Raw genomic sequence first — 24,138 nt, forward strand, 5'->3', positions numbered from 1 at the left:
GATGGCGACCAGTTTTTGCCGGCAGCACCGAGAAACGGTGGCACGGTTTCATTACACGCCCGAGCATTTCTCCAGCCGCTATCTTCTCTCTTATTTTCCCTGCTTCTTCCTCCTCTTCTTTCGTCTTGGAAGGTTGCTCCTTCGTACGTAGAACGAACGCGGAAGTGGCTTGGCTCGTCGTTCGGAGTATAACCAACCTGGTGAAACACGCCAACACGCGTCGTCTCGATGGCTCGATAATCGTCGCCGTGCGTCGATACTCTCGCGATTACGTTTCCCTAACAACGTTTCTTCGTGCGTGAGAACGATAGGAGGGAGAGGAGGGGTGGGGGGAGGGGGGATTTCTGAAATGGAGAAGCTCTCTCGCGAGGAACGAGAACTCTCTCGCGAGGTGATTATCGGCGAATGGTCGTAAGACGCGCGGCGGATGTGAAGCTTGACTGTTGAACCGCTCCGTTAGGCTAGCGAGTGCAACGTCTGAAGAATCATCGTGAGAACACGTTGCAAGTATCTGCGGTATGAATTTCATTGCTCCGACGTTCGTTGGGACAGTGAGACGTTAACTGTTACTTGGAACAATTCGCTATCGAAGCTAATGTCGAAACATCTACGAGATTGACGAATTCAACAGAAGGTTCCACGGCAACGTGGACAACTCTGGACAGTCGTTAAAAAAAAATTTCAATATATCAATAATTGTCCTGATATATTCGGATCTTCTGATCTCTTGATTTTTACCATTCAAATCGAAAATAAAAATCGTAGCGCCGTTATCGGTGTGCTGCATTATTACAGCTCGAAGATGGTGAAACATCTTTTAAGACAGAGAAATATATAGGTTTCTTCCTACCTTTTTTTTTTCTTTTTTTAAAAAAACATCAAAATATAAAAATTGTTAGATATTTTTCATTGCATCTTTTTCAAAATTATTTCTTCCAACTGTTGAAAGGAAGAAAGGAATGAAAAAGTTAGTTACGGATTTATCTTTTGCCTCGTCTTGTTGCCTTGAAATATTTTAAACTGTGAAATTACAAATATGTATAATTCTTTTACCTAAATTTTACAATAAATAGCAAAAGCGAATTTTCTTTCCTACACGACGAATGCTACGTTAACGCTAGAACTATCAAAATGGTCAAAATGACCATTTGAATATTTTTGTTAAATATTTTATACATATAAAACAGTATATCTTTGGAGAACCCTTCATAAAATACATAAATAAAAGCTTGTGCACCCTGTTGTACCATAAAGATTTTCCGTTTCATTTATTCTAACGTCTCTGATGGAAATTTTATGCTCTGGTCGTCGGTAATTCTGGCGTTAAACCAAAAAAATTCCATCTTTTCATACTCGACATAATGCTGAAGGGATTAATCATATTTTTTACGCCTGGATCGCAAAAGCTCGGAATGATGGAAGCGGAAAAACGACCTACAGAGAGAATTCGACCTATAGAGAGACTCGACTGAGATTCGTTGTGCCACGACGCAACGTATCGTCCCTCTTTCTTTCTCCTTCTCCCTTGGACTGGCTTCCAAGTCGGTAGAAAGTCGACAGGGGCTGTATGAAAAATGTCGAGACCGAAGGAAAGGATCGCAAGGCGACAGCTGCCCGGAGGCTTCGTTCCACCGTCGAACGCGTTCCACGGGAACGTCGAAAACACCGGGAAGACAGTGTCGCGCGCAAAGAAGGAGAAAAAGAGAAAAACACAGGAAAAGACAGAGAGAGAGAGAGAAAGAAAGAGAGAAGTCAACCCACGCAGGCAACCTATCACTGACGTCATACCCGTTTAAAATCGAGACCAAGAGGATGACTCTTCGTTGGCTCGTTCGCGGGGCTGCTCGAGCCTCGAGCCTCGAGCCTCGATTTTCCGGCGTCGTTTCGCCGCGCGATCGATCGCCGCAGTTGCACGAGAGAGAGAGAGAGAGGAAGCAGGAGAGACAGGCCAGTCGAAATCACGGCGAACGGCGTCGATCGCGCGCGATGCTTCTGAATAATTACGCGGTTGCACAATGTCTCGCAAGCGTGTGCGCGTCATTGGGTGGTTTGCACGCGGAGGAGAGGGTGGACGTAGGCACAGGAGGTCTAGGTATAGACTCTCTCGATCGGTACGGATCGAGTAGCTGGCACAGAACGGCCAGGGTACACGGAACGCGGCGGAATTGGAGTCGCCCACGTAGCCACCGTGGAATCGATAAGTTCCTGAACTTCCAGGAACGGAGTCGTCCGTATCCACCGGACGACTCGAACGCGGAAAAAGGAGGAGAGTCTGCTCGTGTACGTGCGCCGAATGAAGAGGGATTTTCGGCTACCGAGCGGACTCCCGCTGATCTTACTCCCGGTCCGCGAGATTTTTTCGCCCAATGGAATGTCTCGCGATCGAGTCGTTTACTTCAGAGAGACTGCGCTCTCGCGAATCGATCGTTTAACGTAAGGTTCCTCGGTGCTTGGTCGTTAAACTCGTTGTTGAATTCGAACTTGATTTCTGCCAACGTCCGATGGGAATTTTGCTTCAGCTACATATATTATTATTCATTGGAAAATATTATTATTCTTTGTTTTTTGGGGGCAATTTCGTTATCTCGACGCTAACGATGCGGCTGATTTCAGATTTTCGTTTCTTAGAACGACGCCTGAACGACGTGGATATTCTTGTCAGAAACGTTAATTTCCATTTAAATAGAATTATAATTTACGCGTGAAATATATTTTCATACGGTTGTCCTAATGTTTATAGATTTTATTTATTCTTCTTCTTCTTGTTCTATTTTTCTTTAATGTCGCATCGACGGCGAGGTCATTAGATATGTGTGTAGTAGTTTATGTGTTTTGAGATATTTTAATACTCTTTGTATGTCATTTTGAGAAGTTAGGTTTATGTTTGCGTTGATTCCGTATTTCTGTCTTTAGATTTCTGTGGTGTGGCATTCGTGCAGTATGCAGGTTATTGTTAGTGGATGGTTATTGCAATGAGTGCAGATGGATGGCGTAGTTTTTTTGATTTTGTGTTCATGTGTCAGTTTGGTATGACCGGTTCTTAGGCGTGAGATAATTATTCCTTCTTTCCTGTTGGTAAGGTTTGGTGCTTGCAGATCTAATTTATTATTTACATCTATTTATTGAATTATATTCAATATTATATTTAATTATTAAATATATTATAAATATAATAATTATATTTAATATTACTATTTAGATTTATTTATTCAAAGGACAAATATTTTCATTTACTTTGTGAAAGCGTTGATCGATCCCTTTTTCACTGTTGCGCTGTAATACTTGAAATAATTTGCGAAAGAATCCCAAGGAATTCTACGCGAGAATACGCGTCCGAGCGTCGATGATGATCGATAAAGCGTGTTGATTCAAGAATCAAGTAATCGTTGATCTCTGGAATACCAAGAGAACGACGATCGAACGAAATAAAAAGGAGAGGGAATTAACGTTCCTTCCGTGAGACGCGAGAGTTATTATTTCAAGCTGAAGAGGAAGGGCGATAGACGAGTCGAAAGAAAATGGGACCCGGCGCTCTAATCGCCCTCTCCCCTTTTCTTTTCTTTTCACTTTTCATTTTTTTCTTTTTTTTTTTCTTCCCCGTCCCTCCGACCGCGAATCGATTACCGGCTGAAAGCCACCATTCACGACTCGTCCTCCTCCTGATCGCTTCTTCTTCGGCCTTTCCTCGTCGCTGCTCGTAATCGTCGAGAAGCGTAACGCGAACTCGTCGAACCGAGCTGTGACCGCTGTTCCTCCTCTCGGAGAGGAGAAGACAGACACAGCCAAAAGTGGACGAAAGAGGCGTCGACGGAGGGCAAAGAGAAACGCGGGATCCGTGTCACTTTCGTCGCGGTCGGAATTTCTAACCGAATCGGTTCGCTCTTCGACAAACACGAACAGATCTCGGCTCGAGGGAAGCAGTCCACAATCGTAAACGCGTTGAAACGTGCTTCGACATCTAGGCTTCACGAAATCTGTATCAGATTTACATCTGACTGACCTTTAACCCCTTGGCGCTGGCAACTGGTTCGCGGACGAGTGGCCGAGCCGTATACAAATAATTCGTCGCTTTCTGCTTCTTTTGAACTCGTCGTGTATATCACTGGATAGAAATTATTAAAAAGTAGTAAATTTCTTTGTTTTCTCTGGGTTATACTTAAATTGTACTTAAAGCTGAGAAAACGTTGCAATTTGGGACAAGAGTTAAACACACGTTGAAACATGCACCGATTTCTAGATTTCATGATGCCTGTTGCAATGTATGTAGCTTCGACAGGCAACCTGGAATTCCCCACGAAACCAGGAAAAAATAAATGCGTAACAAATCGACGAACCGGGAAGGAAATTAAACCGCGTAGGAAATTAAAATTAATATCGGCGTATTACGATCGAAAGAGTGTAGCGACATATCGACCAACTAGGCTTAACTCCAAGTTGAACAAAACGAAGACACACGGGGTTTAAATTTTGAAAACTGACTGCCGTTTCATTTTCATTTTCAATATTATTTATACAAGTGACTGTCGCAGCCTTTGGAAAGTAGCGGGACTTGGTTGCTCCTGATCATGGAGCTGATGCACGACACACGCATCGCCGCGTGTTTGAACGTGTGTAGGAGCCTTTAGGTTTCCACGAAATCTGTATCAGAGTCGCCGATGCCGAGCTACGTATGTACATACAGTGCAACATGCATCGCCTTAACGTGTGAGGGCCTTAAGACGGAAAGAGAAACAGGAAAGGAACGTGAAACGAGAGACGGAAGCGGAGGGAATTTCTCCGCGTAATTCCGTGCGTGCCGACTTCCGTTTGTGCTCCCTCGAGTGCCATAGCTTCCACTCTTTTGAACATACGACGCTTAAAAAATTGTTTTTCTTTTCTTTCCTCTCTCTCTCTCTCTCTCTCTCTCTCTCTCTCTCTCTCTTCATAGTTTAATTGTACGACTCGACACGTGGGCGGAGCGCGACCGCGTCCAACAAGGATCGTTGTCGCGGCGTGCGAAAGCAGAAGAGAGAGAGAGAGAGAGAGAGAGAGAGAGAGAGAGAGAGAGGAGAGCCGTGTTTTTCCGCGATTTTTCCCAACAATTTTCGTCGGAACGCGCGATCGAGCGCGGTATCTAACGCTGGTCCGGCGCGGAGAGAAGAACGAAAAATATACCCGGCATGACGCTTAATTTGAAATAACAAAAAACAGCGGGCAGAGCGGAGAGGAGAGGTGGCCGTGCGGAAGGAAGAGACGGGAATAACGCGGGAGGGACAAAGAGGGTGGGGGAGGGGGGGGGGGTGCCGAAACGAATGAAAAGCAAAATATTTACCGCAGCGATATTTCCCAGGGAACGTGACAATGAAAACGCGTAGCGGCCGCGCGAAATTCATCGATCCACTTCAAATTACAATATCTCCATTAGCGGAAGAGAATGGAAGGAGCGAGGAGCGAGCGAGAGAGAGAGAGAGAGAGAGAGGAGGGGGGAGGGGTTGGATCTCTAAATTCTTTAACGTCCATGCCGTTTATTAATGCCCGCGCGCAATAAAACAGTCGAGTGAGCGCAGATTTCCAAGGTAAATATTAATATGCAGATTCGCCGGGGATATATATTCGATATTAAATAAATGTAAATTTACGGAGCGTTCTACCACCCTCTCTCTCTCTCTCTCTTTCTCTCTCTGTGTTTCTCACTCTGTTTCTCGTTCCCTCCCCCTTTTCTGCCCAAACCTCCGCCGCGTTACTATTTGTACAACTTATATAAATCACTTCCGCGATTTGTGCACATACACCTGTTGTCATCGGCGTCGAATAAACAAATTAAACAAACGTAAATGTTCGTACGTTTGCAATTACGCGCGATACACGTTGCGCCGCGGTGAAGCCAACCACCCCCCGCCCCTCCACCCCGGCGCGTGTTATAAAAATCCCTGTTATTTCGGACGAAACGTGTATTTCGGGTGGCGCGCGATGCAGCGTAAATTCGTATTACCTTCGTTTAATCCATAAACAAGCCCCGGTAGGGATAAATTTCAGCTTTATCGGCGATAGCAGCTGCTACGAGCAAGGAACGCTCCCGAAACGTCTGCCAAGTCGAGAATTCAACCATTTACCGGATAAATACCACCCGTTTTTCTTATTGAATGCAATCCCTATGTTCGTTGTATGGTCTGGTGTGATATCTTTCATCCTAATTTCCGCTCACCTTCCATCTCGCAATCATTTCCCACAACTTGTCTAATATCCTGTATTCCATATTCCAAATCGCTGATCTCCATCCATACTTTCATTCCATGTCAAACAAGTCTGTGTTTCTTATCCCATATTCATTCTTATTTTCAATATAGTTTTCATCGTAATACTTTTGTAGGCAAAGAAATTCGTTTTGTGAGACAGCAAAATTCGCAGGTGCCCACAGAATTAATTACGTGAGAAATTTGTGAGCTATGAAATTCATTTGGAGTAGCAAATTTGTAAGTGCTCGTAAATTAGCTTTGGCGGAATTTCTGGGCAACGAAGTCTATTTTGTGAGGGGAAAAAACACCGAATAATTCGCAAATTAACCTTCTGGGAAAATTGTGAGTTACATGATCCACTTTATGGGATAGAAAAATCCAAAGGTGCCTACAGAATTAATATCGTGAGAAGTTTGTGAGCTATGAAATTCATTTGGAGTAGCAGCAAAATTCATAAGTGCTCGCAAATTACCTTTGGGCAACGAAGTCCATTTTGTGGGAAAGAAAACACACAAAAATTCGCAAATTAACCTTATTGAGGGAACTGTGGGTTACATAATCCACTTTGTGGGATAGAAAAAATTCACAGGTGCCCGCAGAATTAATTTCGTGAGAAATGTATGAGCTATGAAATTCATTTGGAGTAACCGTAGAGGCTCGCAAATTAGCTTTGCGGGAATTTTTGGGCAACAAAGTCCATTTTGTGGGAAAGAAAAACACACAAAAACTCGCAAATTAACCTTCTGGGGGATTCATCTGGAGTAGCAAAATTCGTAGGTGCTCGCAAATTAGCTTTGTGGGAATTTCTGGGCAACGAAATCCATTTTGTGGAATAAAGAAGTTCACAAATGCTCGTAAATTCATCTTGTGAGAATTTTCGAGCAACGAAATTGATTTTGTGAGATAGAAACTTTCAGACTATAAATCTGAAACCTGGAAACTTTCCGTATAGCAAAGTTCATTTTATGGTATGGTGAATTCCGTAGTAGCCAAGAAATTAGCTTCGCGGGACACTTGTGGGAAACAACAAATTTCGTTTATGGAGTGTTACAACATTTCACTTTTAGGTCTTGTGGGAATTGTGTATAATTTTTGTGAGTTTCCCATACGTTTTAATCGGAACGAATGGGGTTTCTGGATTGAACTGTGGGGAACAAGATGTAGAATACTGAGAACGTTTAACGAGATGTGAAATATGGAATGATAGGTGTAAAGTATGGAATATGGAATGCAATGTGGGATACCAGAACATAGAATGTAGAATATTGCATACCTGCCGTGGATTATGAGAATGATGCAAAATAGTAATATAAGATACGAAGATAAAGATGGAATATGGAACGCGATGCGTAACACATGGTATGTATGGGACACGGGAATGTGAAAATGGGAATACTATGGAATAACGTACAAAAATCATGAACGATGGAATGTGTAGAACGTGGGATGTTGAATATAAGTTGCGGAATATTCCATACGACGTATGGAAAATACAAAACGATGGAATCAAGCATGCAACACCAGATGTGAAACGTGGGACGTAGGTAACGTAGGTTACGGAAACAAAAAAAAAAAGAAAAAAGAAAAAAAGAAGAAAAAAAAACGAAACGCGAAGTGTGGGATATGGAATGTGTGCATGCATCTCCGCTAACAAATCTCGCATCGTTTGATATATCCAGCAAGAGGCACCGCGAGACAACGCGAGACAGATACTTGCAAGCAACATCTTCGTTATTTCTCATACGTTTTCCCATTGCGTGTGCCGGCCGTGCGAAGCGTCTTACTGTCGGCATTTTATGTTACGAGATCCGGAAGAAGCGGTTGGCGCGGTCAAAGCGAGACCAAGATTCAACGACTCGTTGCGTCCAGCGCGAGTCGCAAGCTAGAACATCACAGAGTCTACTTGGCGGTTTACCAGGCGAACGAGAGAATCTCGAACACGCTGGCGCTCGCAGTTTCCTTATCTCGCGTGCGCGGACACAGCGGCGGAGCGACAGACGTCAGGAGGGATCGCGAATCTAGCGGCGATCGAGGTTAAGTCGGACTTTCCGCGACGACGTCGAGTCATCGCGGCGACATTTCTCGAAGCTGATCGTGCAACGTGAAAAATCCAACGAATTTTCATTCTCCTTCCTTCCCCTTTTTTTTTCTTTCTTTCACAAAATTTCATTTCGCAATTAGACTTCGGAATTCGCGACACTCTCGGAACTCTCTTTTACTTTTACTTGGCTGCAAGTGATCCGAGTTTGCTGGATGCTGGACTCGTTTCGAAAGCAGTTTGTCAGATTTTTATTTATTTCGTGGATAAAGAAATAGTCATTAATACAAAACGGTGATGCAATTATAAAAATTTTAAATGAAACGAGGCATGAGGGGTGAGTGAAAAATTGTTAAAAAAAATCCCGACGGTTCTCAAATTCAAGGCTTCCGAACGAGTCTAATCGGGAGGCACGTTCGGACAGGATAATTCGCGAGCAAAGAAAATTCGGCGAACGATGAAGGAAGACTCGTATCTAGAACAGGCGTTAAAAGAACTCGGCCGGGTAGGCACGGTGCTCCCAATTCGGCCGAACACGCTCCGTGCACGCCAATTCCACGTGAGTTTCCGTTTACGATGGCTGAGTCATTGACGACCACCTCTGGCTACTGGTACGCGAGAGCGCGTACCAACGATTGTACAACGTCGCTGCAATTTTGCAGTGAGAAACTCGCGAGTTTGATCTCTCGATTCGCTCCTTTCTCGAAAATGCACGTATAAACAGCTGTGAAACGCATTGTCTTTTGACACTCTACGAATTTCGTTACGATTCTTAAGAAATTGTAACATTTGTAGGAAAGAAATTAGGTGTAAGAAACAGTAAATATACAAGCTTCTATTAAGAAATATAATTTGTTAAAAATCACTCGAGTAATCTGAAAACATACTGTCAATATTTGTATATATACAATACTGTTAATATTATATACATTTAATTAAATATACATAAAATTTCCATAGAAAATTATAAATTGGTTACTTTAACCACTCTGACAGCTCCAGTGTTAACCGTGGTGACAGCAAATTCCACTAGATAGATAAATTCGAGAAATGATATTCGCAAGATATCGTCACGTTTTCTTGCTTTTTATCACGCAACAGAGTTGATCAATTGCGTATGATTTGCTGTATGATCTCTCACTAAGAATTGCAATCACGCATTGCAATATTATGAATATCGAAAGTACGCAAAATTTCATAAACTTGCTGATCGCGGCACGGCGATGAGAAGATACTGAATAAATTGGAATTTCTTCTCTTCATATACTCTCCATCTTCTATTAATTAAGGAATAGAATTTATCGTGTATTATTACAGAATTCACATTATTCACATTTATATTCATTCATAATAATATATGTAAATAAAATCATATATTATTACGGCGTTAAAAACGAAGAAATAGAATTTAACAGTAAAATAAGACTTGAGAAAAATCACGCGAGGCCGAAATAAGCTCGTTTTAAATCTCTTCTCCTTGTCCACGGATTCTGTACGAATACTGCAAACGGCTAGATAAATCAGTATCGGATTCTGGCCAGAATTTCCAACCTGATTTTCACTCAGTTAACGAGTACGTAATTCAATTCATTAACTTTCTGTAATTTCACGATGATAGTTGCCGGGCAGCTCTTATTGTGCGTTTCGGATCGTCAGTTTACGCGAATGCGAAATGATCCCACCCCCTACACCCGCTGGCCCCTCACCGACCCGATAATCACGAATAATCCCGGCTGGATAGCGAGCGATTCGGACGAGCAACACCGATGAACAGATGCTTGAAAAACTTTGAATGTCGTTCGTTACAGTCTACGATCCGATCCGTGAGTGTGAAAATTGAGTGTTTTCAATTTTCGAAATGCTTTATGCAGCACGTTACATTCATTCGTTCGTTCGTTCGCGCCGCGCCCGTTTCGAAATATTCGTAACGGCTAATATCGCGAATATTTGCGAATGTTTGAAAGGTGCGTGTATATGTTCAACGGTTGGAAATCGGTGCAATCAGTTTTTATTTCGGTTTTGATCCGTTCGATTATTTCTCGCGCATTCTTCAGCCGCGTGCGAAGAGTGAACGAGATTTTCGAAAAATTTACATTTCTAACGAGAGGAAAAAAAAAAAAAAAAAGAAAGAAATGTTGCAAATGTTGGAAAGAACTTTCGGGAATCGCGCGAACGGAAAAACATGGACGGCGTTAAAACTGGAATTCCCGAAGTACACCTGTCCTCCTGGGATCTGAATACTAGAAAACGATTATCGACGCAAATAGCAACGATTGTTACATCTTAATTTCATTTTAGAGAGATAACGCGTTATCATCACGTTGTGATAAGGTTTCTTCAACGTCTGATCACGATCGAAACACTGGAACTAAGAAGTCCTTAAAGTAAGGACTAAAGCACAGAATTTTCATCAGTGACATTAAAAAGTGGAGGAAAGAAAATTGAAAAACTGCAGGATACAATGGAATACACAAGCATTTGTATTTCATAAAGAATCATTTAAATCTCTCTGTTGAAAATACACTGTTTCACATCTATAATACATTTTAAATTATGCGTCTTATCTGACAAAAATTATGAATTAATCATTTTAACCATCTCGGTGGTTCTAGCGTTGAGTGCTCGATTAATTCATTAAGATTAATGGTGTTACGCGCGCGCGAGAGAGAAAGAGAAAGAGAAAGAGAGAGAGAGAGAGAGAGAGAGAGAGAGAGAGAAAGAGGGAGAAAAAAACAAAAAGGAAAGAGAAAAGTGGTTCGACATCTTGCTACAGTCGAGGTTAATTGGGCAATGAGGTGTGATGCACGCGGCGTCAAATAGTTCATTGAAACGCTTGCATAGTGAATAGTTACGACGAAGCCATAGCAACTGTAGAGCTTGTAAATACGTTTAACACCGCGGGAATAACCCTCGTAAAAATCAATCCGCGACCGCGTGAATCTTTCAAGCGAGGAAGGAAGGAAAAAAAGAAAGAAAGAAAGAAAGAAACGAACCGGTGAGTGTGACGACAGAGGAATAAAGTACAAGTGGAGATTGTAAAACGACTCTATACACGTGCGAATATGCGACAATAAATGTCAAAGCGTGAAACTAGATAGGTATCAATACTTTGTATGTGTGAAAACTCGTCTCTTATCGTTGAACATCGTGTTAAAATTGAAAATCTCCTTCTTCCGTGTGAATTCCGTGTGAATTAATTTTGAAATTTCTCAAGTGTGTCACTTTCAGGATTTCTGGATAAAGGGTCTTTGAAAAATCAACGATCCGTATTTTTGTGCAATTTCGTATTTTCGTGCCGCGGACCTAAACATACGAATAATTACCTTAACGAATAAAATAAAATATCAATGATACGATATAATATAATATAATATCCTTTGCACTCGACTGTCTCCTGTGAGGAGATACCACACTTTAAATTATAGCTAACTAAATTACGAAATTATAAAAATTCTTTTATTACAATTGCTGACAATTATAATAAACGTATGTTAATATAATGTAACGACGTAAGAGGAATAATAATAAATTTTCAAAAGAAGATATTCTTGAACAGGCAATCGTGAGTACATTCGAATACATTCATCGAATTATTATTGCTACTGCTTCTTACCTGAAAGTTTCTAAAATGAAAGTGAAGGAAATATTTTGTAACATTACATGTACTTGGTGATTGCTTCACAAAAAAGTCACATACGTATTAAAGAAATATAATCAAATTTCGAAAATTTCCTGCTTAAACGCCATTTCAACTGATTATTTCCGTATCATTCTATTTGAAGCGATTTTTTTTTTTTTTTTTTTTTTTCACTCGCTATTGCTGGTAGATGATAGATACGAAAAATACGTTTCCGGGGGCAAAGAGACAATTATAACACAACCGTAGTTAATAACGAATATTTTATGCATTACGCGTAATTTTGCATCTCTGTATCTAGAAACAACTATATATTTCTGCTTGAAATTCTTCGCGAACGTGTGAAAACTCTACAACTCCTCGGCAACCTCGGCGTGACATTAAACGCGCGTAGAAAGAGAAATCTCGATTAATTTATTCGCTGGCTTATTCCATAAAACATTCGTTGAAACCTCGGTGATCGCGGTTTGACTCGTTGAACGCTCTAGTTCAGGGTCGGCGGATCGTTCGTGATCGAGGATCAGCGAGGAACGAGGACTTTCGAGCGAGAGAACCGCGACCGCGAGAGACACGGAGAAAGGAACGGAACAACGACCAATAAGGGATTGGCAATTCACCGGCGAACATCGATCGTCCAATTAGCAATTTACCAGTGCTCGCCGATATAACTCGCCTGGACTGTTGCTCGGTGAATTAGTTAGATGCTCGAGACGATATCCGCTCGATTTTTCTCACTCTCCTTTGGAAATCGAGCCCGACACAATGGAGGATGCTGGCTGGTTCGTTATCCAAGAACGCGAACTCAAATAAACGAATATTACATAAAATACGACCAACTGAAGGTTATTCATTTATCTAATTTATCAAATATTTGTCTAATAAATGAAAACGAAAATGGATAAATAAATGATTCGATGTTACCTCAAACTTGAAAAACTCGTCTCTTTTGTGAAAAATGAGAAATATTTTATATTCAGCATATTTTGAGTAATCGATTCTAACTCGCGTGTTTTCCTCGTTTCATTTTCCCCTCGTTGTTATTCCGCAAATTTTATTGCGTTTAATTGTAGCTGTTTGTTTGTTTATGCAAGTATATATTTAGATCTAAACTTTTAAGTATATCGAAATTTATTAACTACATCTAAAGTAGTATAGTACCTCTCTTTTTTTGTTAGCCTAAGCATCTGTAAAAATCCTGATGCCCAGAACTCGAGAAACATATAACATTTATTACTCGAAAAGTGAATTTTAGTAGCAGTTGCTTTGCACAACGTGTCAAATTTTTTTTTTTTTTTTTAAAGAAATGTAAAAAATCTCGCAGTCACCGTATGCAAACAATATTTCTTACAAGCATCATTATCTCAATAGAGACACTTTAATGATCTAAGACAGAATACTAATCAATCAATCAATCACAATCAAAATTAATTAATTAATAACCGACAGAACGATTAATTACGGTTGATAATTTGCTGCATAACTCGAGCCTTGAATCTCTCATCTGTCGATCGTTCAGTTTTGCAATAAAAGGGATACGACAATTACTTAGAAAGATTTTCGCTCAACGCGGTCAAACTTGATCGTCGATGAATCGCGAATCTTTTCGTATTACACAATCATCGATATGTCCTTTAAATTCTAAAGAATTTCAATTTCCTCAATTTCGAAGAGATTTGTACAATGTAAACTGGAAAGAAATTAAAGAAGTTAACGTTATTCTTCAAATTAATCTTTTTAATTTCAAAGAAACACAAGTGACCGAGATGACGAGATATCGCGTAAATTTGCGTGCGGATTTGTATAAAAAGAACGAGAGGCCAAGATTGTTCGAGATGCACGAGGTGTATATATCGGGAACGGTTACGCGAGCAAAACCGACCGACAATACGTCACGTAGGCTGTTCGCGAGCGCACAGCTGATGTCAGCGAACGAGAGTGACGTCAACAGGCCGCACTGCTCGTTATCTCGCGCACTGCGACTCGCTGGAATAATCTCGAGGCGCGATGAAACGCAGCGACAGGGTACACGGGCACATTCTTGGCGAAACGAACGGTGAAAAACGGAGATTTTTCAACGTAACACGCTCGCGACACCGAATTTTTTCACCAAATATTAATTTCACATTTCTTATATATTTTATTACACGTCCGAATTTTTTCACCAAATATTAATTTCACATTTCTTATATATTTTATTACACGTCCGCTTGTTTTTGTCCGTCGACAACCTGCTAACTTTTTCTTCAAGTATATCTTGTTTCAACACCAATGTAAATGTTAATTTCAATCATTCGCTGGAATAATCCATGTACCGTAAAGACATATAATGTATAAAACTTACGCGCGTAATAATAGTGTTACTTTGACTAAATTTAATTCACATCTATTTCCATTCCACTCAATTTTGTCTGTAATTGTACACACAGTGAATAAGAGTGTGGCAACGACAATTTAGATTTAGACTGATGTAACTTTATAAAAAAAAAAAAAAAAAAATGGTTGTGCAATGATCTTCCTGCATTTGGTCTCGTTTTTTAAAGAGCGAAGCTTCTATTTTGACAGTCGTGAGTTTTGTTTTTTCTCCTTTTTTTTTTTTTTTTTTTTTTTTTTTTTTTTTTTTTTTTTTCCGAAAGTGATTTTACGTAGCGAGTAAGATATCTTTCGGTGAAGTTCAAACGTCCCTGGAAGCAATAAAAAATTTTCTTCGCGACTAGATCCACCACGGTCTTGAAGATTGAAATCCACTCTTTGCAAAGACTCCTCGAAACTTGCTGCACGATTTTTTTTCGAATTTTTATCGTTCAATAGACAAATAGTGGAAAAAAAAAAATCGTACGACAAGTTTTTAGGAATTTCTGTAAAGAGAAAACTCTAATCTTCAAAATAATGGTGGATCTGGTTACGAGAAACATTTTTCAATATTTTTCAAAGACGTCTGCATTTGCGCAATTTTCGAGAAAAAAGTATCCTCATTTTCCCACCTAATTGCGATATCATTTTTTTGTCGTGTCGTGTATACTAATTGTGACTGAAGACGGTGAACAGACCGAATTTCAAATAAAACAGTTCGCGGACCTTTAAATCGTCGGTGAGAAAGACGAGACATAAAATCGATCGGATGTCGAAGTTTACATGTTTCGAGATCCGAAACAGTAATTTGAGACATACACAAGGAGAGAGAGAGAGAGAGAGAGACTTGCTGGCTCTGACAATGAGGCTGTTTCTTTCTTTGTAACATGAACCACGATACGTCGAGATTGTAAAATCGATCGTGAATGAAACGAACGTGTTTAAAGAGTGTGAACAAGCGAATTGGGACAGGAAGGTGAAATACATACGTACATATGTAAGTATACGTATTCAAATTTTAACCAATAATCGATTACGTTTGAAAATTTAAGTAATTCTCTATTAACTTGTTCCAATGCTGCAAACGAAAATTTATCTCTATTAAACAGTAATTCGAAGTCTGCTCAAGAGTCAAATGAAATTATGACTCTCTCCAAATTTTATCCATTCTACAATTCTATCCAAAAAATTGATAAATTCTTAATCAATTGTAATATAAACTCTTTAAGCATTGGAAAATTCAGGTAAACTGCATTTTATGCAAGAGGGGCCTCGGTGAGTCAGTTTGTCAAACATAAACGTTAAATACAGAAAAGTTATCAATGAGATTATGCAATACGATATAAAAAACACTTCATGCTTTTCATGGCAATTTCGTTACATAATACAATCTAACGTTACGTATTTTTTTGATATAAAGTATTAACAAGCGTTTTACTCGAAAAAAGACCTGGGGTTTTTTCGACTGCGGATAATTTTACAAAGCTTTACACTGTACAAAATACGAAAACAGTATACAGAATGGCCCACTTAAGTGATATCGTTTCTTAACTAAGCCCAATAACTCTGGTAGAATTAAAAATATTTGTTTTTTTTTCGGAATTCTCAAGGGCAAATGATGTCTTTTTTTTCATTTTTCCAGTTACACGATGCAATAAAAAAAATACATAGTTGTACAAAAGAAAAACAACAATGCCCTTGCAAACTCGAAAAAAAGAAAAAAAAAAAATTTTTTTACCAATTATACTAGTCTTTCCATACAATTCACATTAGGCGAAGAATATTATCTGAAAAAAGATATTTAAAACGAACCAGCCTGTATGAAGTACCTAAAGTCGCTTGTTCGTCACGATATTATACAGTAGGTAAAGCAAATTTCTACCTAACTTCTTCTCCATTTAGCACGATAATTAAAGGAAAAAAAACGATAATTTAAGAAGATTGTTGTTCGAATTGAGGAAATCGAAGTTACTTTCGTCTCGCGGAATGCAAATATCTGCAACGACGACGATATATATATATATATATATATATATAAAGCGACGTACACTCGACGCGAGCAGTTGCACACCACGCAATGTTGGACACGGTGGCTCTCCGCCGTGCTTTCTCGCCGTTGCCGCGTTTCTCCTCTAATCGTTGACAGCGAACGATAATGGAAACACCGGATTTGCATACAAATGCAGCCCGCGGCCCTCCCCCACGTTCCTTCGTTTCCCCCGACGAGTTTGGGTTCACCGATTAATCCACGACAGTCGATCGTTTAACGTCCGCCGGCCGATCTCTCTCGAGATTCGACGACGAGATTGCACGCGAACCAAGCGGCGCAAAAAAAGACCAAGCTCCAAGTGAAAATCTCGACTCTCGTGAATTTCGGTTCGTATTCGACGGTGAGAACACGATTGTCACTTGTCAGAAGAGACTGTGCTTCGTTTTTATATGTCGCGCAATTCGATGATCCCGAATCAGATTGCGTGAACGTCGTTTGCAATTGAGAAAGAATTACACAGGATGTTAGAAATAAGTCGAAAAGGTAAAATAGAGTTTCTGTATACAGCTATATATATATATAAGCTAATAAAATTGCACGAGAACTCTCAGTTGACATTTCTGATTTTTAATGTCAGACAGCGATTGAACGATATTGTAATATTTCAAGTAATTTTGATATATGTATTGTGATTATTTCAGGGAATATATCATCAACCACATTATTATTCTATAATAATAGAAAATGAAAAGTTAAATGAGATGTACAGTCGCTGTTATACAGGGTGTTTCGCAACTTGTGGGACCCACTTCGGGAGCTAATTGTCACGCCTAAAAATAATGTCATTAAAAAAAGTCATATGAATATATGTCCTATCTGTCTTCGTTTATGAGATATAATGAATTTTCTGTTTTAATTGCTTTTACAAATGATGCTCGAAATGACCACCTCGCATTTGAAGACAAACCTGCACGCGTCTTGTCATTTATCTGGTTACTCTCTCTATCATTTCTGGTGTTTCTCGAATTTGTCGGAAGCCTTGCTCTATTCTGTTTCGTAGTATTTCAGCATTTTCAATTGTTACGTATACAATAGATTTTAAATGTCCCCACAAATGAAAATCTAATGGATTCAAATCCGGAGAACGAGCAAATCCATTTATTTGCAAAGTGTTGATTTAAAAATTGCCCAGCTACTCGGCTAAAATGCGGCGGAGCTCCATCATGCATAAACCGCGTACGAAGTCTAATATCGACTGGAATTGGATTTGGATTTCGCTAATTCTGGACTTGTCAAACAAGAATAGCTAACAGGAGAAGTTGCTCTACACGCAGGTCATAGATCAAAAATATAGAATAAAATCTTTTTCCTCATTTTCACGATAGATCGACTGAAACGCTGAATGCGTTTTGTGAAAAATTGCACTGGCACTTGATAAATGTTCTTTACTCTATACTTTCGACCGATTTTTTTCATCTTCTGCTCGTAGTTACCATTATCTGTTATCCGTAAGTTAAAAACTCGTACGAAATAATGAGTTTTTTAGTTCGACGACGATGCATCCAGTTTGGACGTTAAAGCTAAGATTAGAGAATGAAGAGAGTAGAAAGAAACACGTGTTTTCCCTGTTATCATTTACAAACGTTCTAAAAGACTTACTACGAATGCGCAAACGCAGAGACGTTTCCATGAAAAATTGCCAGTTAATCATTTTGATCGCGCCGTTGATTCCAGCGATTCCATAGTTGCTCGACGAGACGAAACGTCCGATGAATTTAACTTAATAACGCAACGCAGCAAGTCGAAAACATCGTGAGAGAAGAATCGCGAGTCCGCTTGATCAAGGTTCAAGACTATTCTTCAAAGCACAACCGGCAAGAAACGCTGCAGATAACGCGGACTTATCTCATTCATATTCGATCCGACTGGAAAATACCTCTGCCTACCTGTTTCTTCTCGTGGTACACGGTGGGTCGAAAGTCACGAATAAAAAAAAAAAAAAAACAAATAATTTTAACAAATTAATAGAATTAGCTCTTGTCTCTTATATTTTGATGATATCTTTTTTATTAAAAAAAAAAAACAGAAAAAAGTAAATAACTTTTGGTTCGCTTATTGTACTATCGTCGACTCTTGACAATATCTCGACAACAAGCGCGCGGCGTTTCGAAACAAATGGTAGCGAGCTGGGCACAGCGAGAAAGTAATCAGGCATTAGAAAGTTGGTGCTCGATAGTCTTCGGAGGCTCACTTAAGCGTGCACGATTATATGCAGATTTCCCGATCGACGGTTAGACAGGCACAAACCACACGAGAGACACACAAGGAGGGGATCCTCCTCTCCTTTGTTCACCACCGCGGCGATTTTCTACTGATCGCGTTCGTTAATTCGACGAGGGATTAATCGATGCCTATGCAGTCGCCAGATAAGATTAATCTGATACGAGCCGACGAACCGGCCGATTACCAACAGAGACCAGATAACGGAAGTGACTGTGCATGTACTATCCCGCCTTCGACGTGTACCGCACGCTCGTTCGCGACAACACACGCTCGCGGCACCGCCGCTAATTAAACCGCCAATTTCTTCAACTACGCGTTTGTCACAATACGTATATTTTGCGAACGGGGAGAATGGCGCTCGACGCTGCGATCTGCGATTGCAGTGATTGCAGAAAAAGTGAGGACTCGGTCTCAAACGCAAGTCTGAAGGTGATCGCGCGATATTCATATTTTTGCAAACGTGTGGACGTGGATGTCACAGGCAATGTTGCACGTTTCGTAAAACGTGCAAGGAATAAATGTAACAAAACGAATTCACGACCGAGAGAAACCGAGGGAATTCAACGGATGAACAAAAGTGGAAAAATCGGAAAGCCAAGCGACGATCTCACTAGCTTGGAGCCCTGATCCATACTTTCTTCAAAATATTGTCTCCACCTTGCGTAAAGACTCTCTCGAAATATTCCGAACTGTTTGCCCTGTTCGCTCCTCTCGAAACCTATTTCCAAACGTCCGCTCGTCGCTCTAATTAAAAGTGAAAGAGACCGAGGAGCTTGGTTTATCGCGAATGGCAGACTGTCGCGCGAAAAGTGCAGGCCAATTAAGATCAGAGGAAGAGAAAGAGAGACAGAGAGAGAGAGAGAGAGAAGGGAGGGTTTTCCTTATGCAAAAGTCGACTGTAAATACGGTGCATGCGAGCGGGCAGCAAGTGCGCGGCTACGCGATTACCGTTGTAACTTTTCTAGCAGTGCAAAATGCAGATATTCGAAAGATTACACGGTAGACGGGGCAAGCGAGCGAGCAGGCAGACACGCCACCATGGAACGGGGCTTTCCCGTCGTTGTGGCGCAAGTTTCCTTCGTTCGCCAACGCGCGGCATCGTCAGCGCTGCGGAAACCATCAACGAACCCGATGGCCAACGCGTAGGGCCTCTTTCACACGATCGTGCACGCACGTATAATAACCATATTCGTGCTCGACACGGTGTTCGAGCAACGACTTGCGGCAAAACTCGGTGCCGATCGTCTGTTGTATCGGTGGAGAAGTCCGAAAAGGAAATCGAACGGAGTAAAAGTACTTGTACAGGGTGTCCCATAACCAAACTTGTACAGGATGAGGAGGAGAACGAATCGGAAGATTTGTTCAGTGAAGCGAACTTTGTTCGTTTTCGAGGGGATCGAGAGGTTGTATATTTATCGAGTATACTTGAATTTATAATAGTTAATTCTACAGACGTGACAGTAGAAGAATAATTATTGTACGTGCGAAAACGAGAAATGTCTTTTTGCAAGACGCTGCGTTCTCGAGAAGATCGGGGCTTGAAGCTTCATGCGAATTGCCAATCTTTAACAAAAACATTTTACTCTGTATACTTCGCACAGAACGTACGCAAAACTAAGCATACGATTATTCGCGGCTTAATTAAATTGAAGATAATTTACGCTTGATAAATTCTTCAGTGCGATTTTTTTCTCGGACAAACAAACGTTTCGATGGACAAATTTTATTCTTTCGTTTCAACTTATTTTTCACCTCTTACTCAGTTACGGAACACCCTGTATAAATTTGTCGAGGGACGAGTAGTTTATATATAGTACCAGTCCACTGATTATATACCATTATGTACCATATAATTTTGTAATATAATAAGAATTCAAATAAGCAAGGGGTTTTCTTATTTTGCCTACAAAAATTTCCATCTAAATTTTGCTTATACCTCGCCAGAAAAAAAAAAGAAATAGAGAAAAACAGTTTCTAGTGGAGCAATCGTTTATGTGAATGAATAAAATATAAATGCTACGAATACATCGATATTCGATTGCGCTTAATGATGTATAGATTATCACATATTATGTGATTATTATATTCACAACGTGAGGGAGAGAGAAAGAATCAAAGGAAAACTTTTTTTTTTTATCAAAAATTAATCGCTAGAGAGAACATGTTTGAATTGAAACGAAATTTTGCGAATGTTTCACTTGGCAAACCTATTGGTAACAAATTCGTAAAAAGGAGTGCACAATGAGTGTCAATTCAATTCGTGTAGAAGATTAGTGTTACATCGTGAATTACCAAGGATTAATCTGAATATTAATTAGAATTTGATTCAAATGAAATATCAACTAGAACTTGGTTCAAATAAAAATACTACTACAACAAAAAAATGCGAATACAGTAAGAAACATTCGCTTATTTGAACGAAAATTTTAAATTCGCCCGATTGAGTAATTCAGGGAGAAATAAGTGCTATTACACGACGAAGAGCTCCATCGTTCTAGCATTTATCTGCACGACTCGCGAGCTGCATGAATGCAATGAAAATCGATCGACTAAGAATACTGGAAAATCTAAAATACTTTACGTCAATCGTTACCTAAACATTTCCAAGAGTATCAATTAGACAACAGCAGATGTTTATGTATTAAGCCGGATAAGCTTAAGCGTTTTTTGCGAGGCAGCAGCTTGTGTATATCTTTAACTTTTTTCGAAGCATTTACTTCATCAGATTCTACGTTTCATTTGCAACTGCGTGAATTCAATTCTGTGTCACCGATATTACACTTGATCGGACGATAAGTCCTTCTTCCCTTGTTCGAATTTATTTCAATTAAATATATTGATGACTCAAGACTGAACCCTTCTTTTTATCAAATTGTCTCTCCTCGACTTTTGTCTAATAAACGCTTCAAGCTCGACAATTATTCTGCCAATCTACTAAATTTCCATTATTCTGATATTACACTACTTGAAGAAACCATCATATATATATATATTTTGTGTCTTTTATTGGAGAAAAAATACGTTCAGATGTATAAAAAAATATGATCTTGAAAATTATATGTTTTACATATAAATTTTTATATGTAAAATATAATGTATTATGTTGTGTATATATATTACAGATAAATTTATTATTATTAATATATATATATAATTTATTATTGTTAATATATATATTACAGATAAATTTATTGTTATTAATATATATAATTTATTATTATTAATATATAATATAATTATTAATAATTTAATTAATATTATTAATAATTATATTATATTATATATTAATAATTGTTAATAATATATATATATAATACAAACAAATTTATATGTAAAACATAATTTTCAAGATCAAGTTTTTTGCATCTGAACGTATTTTTTCCCCAATACAGGATACAAACTATATATATATATAGTTGTATGAGAAAAAAACATTCCAATGACTTTGAAAACTCCGGAAACAAAATGACCTCGAGGGGGGAAAAATATTCTTACCAGTTACTGGTAAGAATACCAATTTCGACACCATTCAAGAGTCAGGCAGAAAATATTGTCTGCACTATATCGCAATTCGAAAACTCGCTTAAACCAGCTTGTGTGTGTCTAATATACGTAGGAATCCAGCCACGGTCGTCTGTATCACGTTATTTTTCTCAAAAACGAAAAAAACAAAGTGCGTGCTTGAAAATTCATTGAAGAAATCGGGGGGAACAATGGAATCTCGCGAGGGCGAGAAATCGAGAGTATCGCGGCGGAGGAGAAAAAGAAAAGAAAAAAAAAGGGAAGGAAAGAAGAAAAGCGGCGGAAAGAATGGCGGACAATGCGGAAGTGCAGGACAGGGAGAGCCGGAGCTTAAGTGCAGCTGCAGTTTAGCCGTGGAACGAGCTCCGCGCCGCTCTTCACACACCGCCACTTATGTACATACATGTGGCACACGCGGACGAACGAATCCGAGCAGAAAACGCGAGCCGGCCGCGTCTTTACACACATGCTGCTCTCGGGAGTGACCTTTTCGTCGTGCACCAAAGAAATCGCGCGTCGATGACGCACGACCAACTACGCGTGTATGCTCGGTTTCACGTGTGTTCGCGGCGAGAAACATTTCCCTGCGTTCGATCGTCGTTCGCTCGATCTTGAACGGAGTATCAGTCACGCGTCGACTTATACTCTAGCGAGGTAATTATTAATTGCGCCGGCCGTTCGCAGACTGAACCAACGATTCGACTTCGATCTTGGAATCTTTTCTCTTCTGATTTGAAGAAAGAACGAAGTGATCTTTTGGTGATCGCTAGGTGACAGATCGAATTCTCTTTTCGTTGATTCGAAAGGAACAAACACGTGTGAAATAAATAAATTTCAAATGAAACCTTGGTTCTGGCCAAAGAATTTTTTCACGTTTTCGAAAGGAGAAAAGTAACTCGCTACGTGGCGTGAAATCAAGGCAAGTTTTGATTAGAATTGAAAAGCTGGTCTCGGAAGCAAATCATCCGCAGATAGATCATCGTTCTTAAGATAGACGGTCGTTGGATATACTTGTAATGCTGCATGGATATAACATGTTGATACGTTTAGATACACGCTTGTGATAATGCATTGTAGCAACGTTGAATTGAGTTTAATGTTTACAAAGAAAAGGATGTGACCGCTTTAATCAAGTTTCTTGTTTTTCGTTTTGTTTCGCAATTGGCCAATTTGGCGGCTGAAATATCCTCGTTTCAGCAGCGAAACGTAATATATTTGTACGTCGATTAGAGTCTAATCGTCAGTATTGATTAGTTTGGCGATTCTGAATCACTTATAATGATCGATAATGATCGCACGAGTGCGATTTACGCGGCGATGTTGCAGCTTCTCGGAAACAAGACAAGATTATGTTTCGAATTGGGAAATTTCGCGTGAACTGTATATATTCGACAGAGTATTATTTTTTAATACTCTAGGTATCGTGTAAACTAAAATTAGAAAACCTTGGAATTAATCGACGAGACTTAAGCTTCGAATTAGAAAATTTCACGAGTGGACTGTATATTTGTTGACTTTCGACAGTTCTCTGATACTCTAGAGTCGTCTAAACTAAAATTAGAAAACCTTGGAATTAAGTGGAGCTATTATCAATTAAACAAGACCAAGCTTCGAATTAGAAAATTTCACGAGTGGACTGTATATTTATTGACACTCGACAGTTTTTTGACTTCTTGACAGATTTTTTACTCTAGGATCGTCTAAACCAACATTAGGAATTAAGCGGAATAATTATCAACTACAATCTAGAGACAACGCTGATTACCACTTGCGCTGGGAAACTGATATTACGGACCGTAACGAGTGACCAAACCATCATACAACAATTCATCGCTTTCTTTTTAAACTCGTCGGTATGATATCACTGGATAGAAATTATTGACAAGTAAATAATTTATTATTTGTTTTGCCTATTTTGTTTTACTTAAATATACTTAAGACTCAGAAAATATTGCAATTTTGGGACAAAAAATTCTCGACGCACGTAGAACGTCATTTCAGCGCGAGAGGCTAACTACTGCGAACCATAACGAGTGACCGAACCGTATACAACAATTTGTCGCTTTCTTTTTGAACTCGTCGGTATGATATCACTGGGTAGAAA

The 24,138-nt window shown here is 39.6% G+C and overlaps 1 long non-coding RNA gene across 1 annotated transcript in view; it reads right to left on the reverse strand.

Annotated features, from left to right (window-relative positions):
* Nucleotides 1-2,997: 2,997 nt before the first annotated feature.
* The window catches only part of LOC122529261, a 24,193-nt gene continuing 3,052 nt past the window's right edge, over nucleotides 2,998-24,138 (reverse strand). The window contains exons 2-3 of the long non-coding RNA XR_006306779.1: nucleotides 11,662-11,665; nucleotides 2,998-3,061 (exon numbers count right to left, since the gene is read on the reverse strand). This is a non-coding gene — a long non-coding RNA (uncharacterized LOC122529261). The remainder of the gene's footprint in view (nucleotides 3,062-11,661; nucleotides 11,666-24,138) is intronic.

The sequence above is a fragment of the Frieseomelitta varia genome, unplaced genomic scaffold (genome assembly GCF_011392965.1).
Source record: "Frieseomelitta varia isolate USP_RPSP 00005682 unplaced genomic scaffold, Fvar_1.2 scaffold_281, whole genome shotgun sequence".
Classification (NCBI taxonomy): Eukaryota; Metazoa; Arthropoda; class Insecta; order Hymenoptera; family Apidae; genus Frieseomelitta; species Frieseomelitta varia.